General features: G+C 31.1%; 1 pseudogene; it reads left to right on the forward strand.

The window, feature by feature from the left end:
- Nucleotides 1-3,983: 3,983 nt before the first annotated feature.
- Nucleotides 3,984-4,289, forward strand: LOC108750954 (annotated as a pseudogene).
- Nucleotides 4,290-7,788: the final 3,499 nt, after the last annotated feature.

Below are 7,788 nucleotides of genomic sequence, written 5' to 3' on the forward strand. Positions count from 1 at the left end.
TATAATTTTATATATATAATTATAGATAAAATATTTTTTCCTTTTAAAATCTGTTTTTAAAGCAGTGAATTTGTATAATTAAAACAGAACTTGTACATAGAGCTGTATCGAATCGGGATAACAGATAACTTAACCTCTAAAGTGTCGAACTTTAACTCAATTCACGAAGCCGACCGCCGCGTTTTTTTTTGTCAGATTCTTTTGTTTTTACTAAAAACGCGTCAAATCAGTATATTTTTATTAAGATTCTAGAGGGAAACCGCATTTTAAATAATTACCATTTTTTTTAAAGCAAATAATCTTTTTTAAGCAGAAAATTTGTTTTTAAAACCGAGAATTTAAAGCAAATTATAATTGAAGCAAAAAATCTTCACATGGTCTCATGTCCCTCTATCACCAATATGACAGATTTCCTAACCTTATTATTTGTCAACTTTAATAATTAATATCTCGTGGGATAAAGTGACACTTTTTTTTGCCAGATTCGTTAATTTTCTGCAAAAATGCATCGAATTCCAGAAAAATTTCTCATAATTTTTATACAAACTGGAATATTTTTCAGAAATGTTTAAAAATATTATAAAAGTTTACATCTTCTCTCAGAATTTTTAATACAAGTAAATTCTGAAAATATTCTGAAATTTCTTATCCTATAATTAAAAAAAAAATTTTTTTAGATTTTATAAGATTTCATCAGAAATTATAGTTACTAAAAAATCTTACGATATTTCATAATTAACATATACGAAAAATTCTTAGAAAAAAATGTAGATTTTTCTGAGAAATGTTCCATTTTGTATAAAAAATGTGAGACAGTTATAAAATTGTTGAGAAATTCTGAAAAATTATATAGAAATTCTGAAAAATTATATGAAAAATTCTGAGAAAAATTTTCAGGGATGAGACTAATTTTATTAAAATCGGAGATGACGTCTCTGAACTTAACAATTATTGAACAAAATTATATACTTTGGTAACTAAGCTTAGAAATGATTATGAAAAAGCGACTTATTGATCATCGATCTCTATTTACTTATAAAAAGGAAAGAAATCGAATAAAAAACCAAATTATACGCAGGTATTGGTCAATTAAGCTACGAAATGACAATGACAAAGATTTAAAAGATCTCGACATTTTATTTGTTTCTAACTTAATACATAGCAAAAGGGGAACATACAGAAATAAAATTATATACTACGAGGGATGTTCAAAAAGTAAGTTTCCCTAGTCTGCCGTTTTGCCCCAGCGCCATCTAGCGAGCTGGGACCGAACATAGTTTTAGTTTAGGATATACCGATAAGAGCGGAACTGGTCTTAGCTGCCGAAAAAATTTTTTTCATCAGTACCGGCTCGGAAACCATGGAGCTACCTGTGAAAAACGTGTCCACTTGTGAGTTGCGTGCAGTTATTCGCTTTTTAACTGCAAAAGGGCTTAATGGCAACGAAATTCACACTGAATTAGTGCATATTTATGGTGACAAATGCATGAGTGTGCAAATGGTGCGTCGGTGGCGTACATATTTTCTCGAGGGACGCGGAGAAGTTCATGATGAGCAGCGTGCAGGCAGGCCAAAAACCGCCATTACAGATGACGCAGTCGCAGCAGTCGAAAAAATCATTTTGGCGGATAGGCGCTTTACAATTGACAGAATTTTGGACTCAATGCCTCCTGAAATCGATATTTGTCGAACTTCAATCCACACAATCATAACAGATCATCTTCGTTACCGTAAAGTTTGTGCGAGGTGGGTCCCACGCCTGCTTTCAGATGATCACAAACAAAAAAGACTTCAGTCTGCAGGAAAATTTCTTGACATGCTTGAAGATGAAGGCGAAAATGTTTACTCACGCATTGTGACAGGGGATGAAACGTGGGTTCACCACACAAACCCTGAAATGAAGCGACAAAGTATGGTTTGGAAGAAATCAGAAGAGAGTGCTCCAAAAAAAGCAAAAATCCAGTATTCTGCTGGTAAGGTTATGGCCACAGTTTTTTGGGACAACGAAGGTGTTCTGTTGATTGATTTTCTTGAATCCGGTACCACGATAAATGCAGATCGTTACTGTGAAGTGCTAAATAAACTTAAAAGTGCCATTAAACGAAAGCGTCCTGGAAAATTATCGAGAAAAGTGTTGCTTTTTCACGACAATGCACGGCCTCATTCAGCAAAAAAAACACAAACCTTACTGGAAAAATTCAAATGGGAAATTTTTGATCACCCACCCTACTCTCCAGATCTCGCACCAAGTGACTTTTTTCTTTTTCCTAAGTTAAAGGAAAGTTTGGGTGGCCATCACTTCAATTCAAATGATGAAGTGAAAGACTTTGTTAAATTATTCTTTAAAAAACAGGGCACGGATTTTTATAAACAAGGTTTGTCAAAGCTTCAGAACAGATATAAAAAATGTATTCAAGTCCAAGGGGACTATGTAGAAAAATAGTTTATAAGTCAAACAATAAATACATATGTTACTTTAACCTAAAAATTGTGTTTTGCTTTTTTCCCGGAGCAGGGAAACTTACTTTTTGAACACCCCTATATTTGTTAAGTAAGCTAGGAAATGATAATGAAAATGCGATTTATTGGTCATCGATTAGTTTATGACCTAATGCATAACAAAAAAAAATCGAACGGAAACGAAATTATACACTATAGATTTGTTAATTAAGCTAGAAGATAATGATCTATTCGACATCGATCTTCATTTGTTTATAACTTAATACAAAACAAAAGGAGATCGGAAAAACGAAATTATATGCTCTTAGTAAAAAATTTTTCATGCATGAGAATGTATAAATAAATATAAATTCATTAACATATATAATTATATATAAAATTGTAATTATATTATAATATACAGAGTGGCATCAAATTTCGGCTCCACCCATCTTGAACAGGTCTAAATTGAGTTGAAAAGTTTTCTATCATTTTGCAGTTTGCACAATGGTTAATGAGATATTAACATTTAAAGATAGTCGAATACGCGTGTTTACCCGATCTTCTATTGCCGAAGGTATGGCGGGGGGGGGGGCAAACGCCCACACTAAGCTCAAACGGTACGGCGCGCCTGCTAGGCATCTCCGCTCCTCGTGGCCCGCGCACCGTGCGATCGATGGGTCGTATCTTCGTAAATCGGGCAGACGCGCCTATTCGACAATTTATAAACATTAATATCTCTAACTATTGTGCAAACTGCAAAATGATGGAAGACTTTTCGACTCAGATTAATCCGGTCTACCTGCTTCAGGACGGGTGGGGCCATCCTGCATAATGAAATATGTCCATACATTTATATATCCTTTTTTCTTTTGTAAAATTCGTAACAAATTTGTTAACTAAGAAAGGAACTGATCACTGATAAGAAAGGAACTACTCACATATAGAGAGGTCCCATATAATCCGAAAAATAATTTTGAAAAAATTATTTATTCATTTGAAATTCATTTGGTTAGATTAAGTTAATAGAATAAAAAGCAGTTGGCAATAATTATGAAAGAATATATTTTGCTTGGCAATATTATTTTCGAATCTTCTACTAATGCTTCTTCAAGTGAGCGATGAGTTATTTGACGTAGTAAATTATAACAGAAATGAAAGAAGAGTGCCAAAAATTAGAAATTATGTGGAGCATGTTGTTGCACTATACACAAATGTCAAATTTAAATCACATTTTAGTTTAATATATATACACATATATATTATATTTATACACAAAAATATTGCATACATATTACTGTACAATATTTGTGTTAATAGTAGTGATATATATCTGACTATATATAGGTGCGGTCCATTTGGCGCTACAAATGCTTCGAAGTTTTTGATTAACCAATCAAAAAATGCTTCAAAGCATTTGTAACATCAAATGGATCGTAGCCAATTACAGATTCAAACATGATACCTTTCATTTTTTAGTATACTTAATTGGATCAAAATTAGATAATAATCCATTCAAAGGAAGAGAATAAATTAATGTTGTAAAATAAATATTAATTACTATTTTTGTATTAGCAACACCAGATTTTTTTCGCTCTATAAGTGAACGATATAATGTATCTAAATCAAGTGCATGTGTTATTACACGCATGGTTTATTACGAAGAGAGTAGTTCGAGTAATATATAGTATTGTATACAAAATCTGTTCATTAAATGGCCTACCTACGAAGGAACTAAAATACTTGGACAAATATTCAGACATTATATGGATTTCCTAAAGTTTTAGATTATTGATGGAACGCACATAAACATTCCCCAACTAAAAGAAGATGTCAATAGTTATATAAACAGAAAAGGCAGATTTTCTATATAATTTCAAGTAAAAGTAAATACTCTCTATCGTATTTTTCTATCAAGAGTACTAAATATCTTTTACAGAGATTGATGTGTTTTAGTTAAACAATTAGTAAACTATTATACACAAAGATTATATTTTTCAGGTAATATGTAAAAGTGATTTATCATTTATTCATACATATATTTACTGGAATGCCAGGATGTGTCCATGATATGCGAATGTTTCTTTATTCTGGAATTCAACGATAATGCACTCCAAAGTATTTTCCTGGCAATAGCCATTTATTAGGCAAATAAATAATTGCAGATGCAGCAAACAATATCCAAAATAACGTTATGGTGCCATTTTATGATAATGGTCTAGACAACAAAAAAAATTTAATCATCGTTTGTTATCTATTCGAATAATTGTTGAAAGATCAATAGCTACTAAAAGGACGATGGAGATATTTATTAGATAAATTGTCTATGACAAAAACAAAGGATCTCGCATTAATCCAATATAAAATTGGGTCCCAGTGAAATCAAATGATTTTCTCATATTATAGCTTATGCTAAACAAAATATAGATTGCCCTACATAGCGCAAAAATGAACAGTTTTCGTTTGAATTCACCTACAGTGACATCTCTTCATAAAATATTCAATAACTTCTAAACAGCTGACCTAAAATGGATAAAATTATAATGTTTTGAAAAGCAAGAACTATAAGAAAATAAAAGAAAAAGTAGAAAGGTCTCACTTTAAAAAATTCACGAATTGTTCATTTTTTTGCGCCAAAATTTATATTATTTTTTGTTTAGCAGGCCATAAGTTGTTATAACATATAAGAAAACCATTTGATTTCACCGGGACCCAATTTCATATAGGATTAATGCGGGATCCTTTAATTTCTTATTATATAATTATTTGTTGCATATTACGAATTTTGTAAAGGTTGTTCGCTTTAATCGTCTACAGAAATGAAACCACGCGATGAATTCCACTCAAACTTTAACAGTAATCAGCTGAAAGATGCTACTTGTCAAAAAGTAATGTGACATGACACTGCGAATGCCCTCTGACAGATTTTCTAAGAACTTATTGACTTGCCCTCGTATATGTGCTGGTGCAAATTAAAATATGTATTATAATAAAGAACTAATAAGATATGAAATAATACAAAAATACAAATTAAAAATTGAAAATTGATTTGTTCTTATGTTATAATTTACATAAATGTAATCATTTTTGAAAAATAACAAAAAAGTAACGATTTTTCCGTTATTTTAAATAACAATAACGCGTTACTTTTTAGAATCGATAACGAATAATGAATTACTTTTTACCGCAAATAATGATAATTGTAACGTCTTACTAAAAAAGAATAACTTTAACAATCCTGCATGTACACACATATATTGGCGACCTTCACGTGATCTTCAAAGGACTATCCAAGGTCAAATCAATGGCATTATCTTATGTTCCCCTTCGAAGCAAACAACTTTTGTCTGAAACATTTTTGTCTACTGGGTTTAGTTTTCAAGATATTGGACTGGATCATTAAAAATTGAACATCCTGTATATACGAATTCCACCCGTACCATCCTTTTATCGCAGGATAAGATCTAATAAAGGTATTTGGACAAAAGCAAAACCTATTTACTGCCGCTTTGAGTTGACTTTGAGTGACGTCGCCAAGGTCAGGTCAAAATCATATCAATTTTTTTAATAGAACACCCTATTTTTATTGCATATTCTTACAGCATACCTCGAAAGCTTTCCAAAACACTATACTGTAATTAAGTTCATTTTTATTAAGTATTTTTTAAGCTGTAAGACTTGAAGGTTACAGTACCTCCGGCATTAGCATTGCCCAAAGTGCTCAAACAATGACTAAAACATCTTTAATGTTATTCAGAATTATAACCTGGACAATATTTGTCAAGTTTAAGGCCATTGGAGGTTGTTCCGTTTATTTTTATGTTTATGTAGAAATGAAAAATTGGGCTTTGAATTTGTCTATTTTTATTATAAGCAGATAGAGTAATACCTTTATTAGCAATTCGCTTAGCTAACAGCTCATTTTTGTTTGAAACCGAAAATTTAAAATAGGTATTTTCATTTGATACTGTGCATCCAGTTTACTTATTAAAATTTTTTGATAGAAGCCATTACCTTGGTTTCACACTAAAAATGAAAATAAGAGAAAAAACCTCCAATATACTTGACAAATATTATCCAGGTCATAATCCTGAATAACATTAAAGAGGTTTTAGTCATTGTTTGGACACTTTGAGCAATGCTAATGCCGGAGATACCTTATTTTCAAGCCTTATAACTCAAATAGTATTTAATAAAAATGAACTTAATTATAGTGTTTTGGAAAGAGGTGTGCTATAAGAATATGCCATTAAAAAATGGGATGTTCTATAAAAAATCAATAACCTTGACCTGACGCCACCAAAGCGCCAGCAAATAGGGCTTTAAAATCTTTACAACTTTTGTTTAAACATTTTTTTCAATAGAATCTTATCCTGCGAAGATAAAAGAGTGGTACGGATGGTCTGAAACACTCGATATATACAGGGTGTCCCATTTTATGTAATACATCAAGATTTCTCGAAAACTGTGGTAGATACAGAAAAATGTTTCAAACAAAAGTTGTATGGTTCGGAGGGGGATATAAGAAGGTATCATTGAGTCGACCTTGAATGGCGTCACCAATGTTAGGTTAAAGTCACATCGATTTTTTTAGATGTATGACCCTATTTTTGATGGCAGAATCTAATAGTTGATATCAAGAACTTTTCAAAACACTGTAATAAAATTATTTTTTATAAAATACTTTTCGAGTTACAAGGCTTGCAAGTTACAGTACCATCGGTATTAGCATTACGCAAGGTGTCCGACCAACAGCTAAAACTTCTTGAATATTGTTCGAGATTGTCCTAGATAACATTTGTCAAGATAAAGGCCATTGGAAATTATTCCTCTTATTTTCATTTTTGCACTAAAAATTCATTTTTATGTAAAAATGAAAATAAGGGGTACAATCTCTATAGATTTGATTTTGATAAATAATATTTAGGATATGATTCTAATCAGTATTTAAGAGGTTCAGCCATTGGTCGAACACCTTGGGTAATGCTGATGCTGGCGATACTGTAATTTTCAAGCACCATAACTCAAAAAGTACTTAATAAAAAAATATTTTCTTACAGCGTCTTATAAAGCCTTGATACTAGCTATTATATTCTGCCATCAAAAATAGGGTGTTCTATTAAAAAAAATCAATGTAATCTTGTTCTGACCTTGACGTCACCCAAAGTCAAATTAATAATATCTTCTTATGTATCTCTCCGAACCATACAACTTTTTTTTGAAATATTTTTCGTTTCTATCACAGTTTTCGAGAAATCTAAATGCATTATTTAAAATGTAACATCTTGTATAAATACATATATATATATATATATATATATATATATATATATATATGTTTTTTATAAA

Source organism: Trachymyrmex septentrionalis, unplaced genomic scaffold (assembly GCF_001594115.1).
Source record: "Trachymyrmex septentrionalis isolate Tsep2-gDNA-1 unplaced genomic scaffold, Tsep1.0 scaffold4, whole genome shotgun sequence".
In the NCBI taxonomy this organism is placed as follows: domain Eukaryota; kingdom Metazoa; phylum Arthropoda; class Insecta; order Hymenoptera; family Formicidae; genus Trachymyrmex; species Trachymyrmex septentrionalis.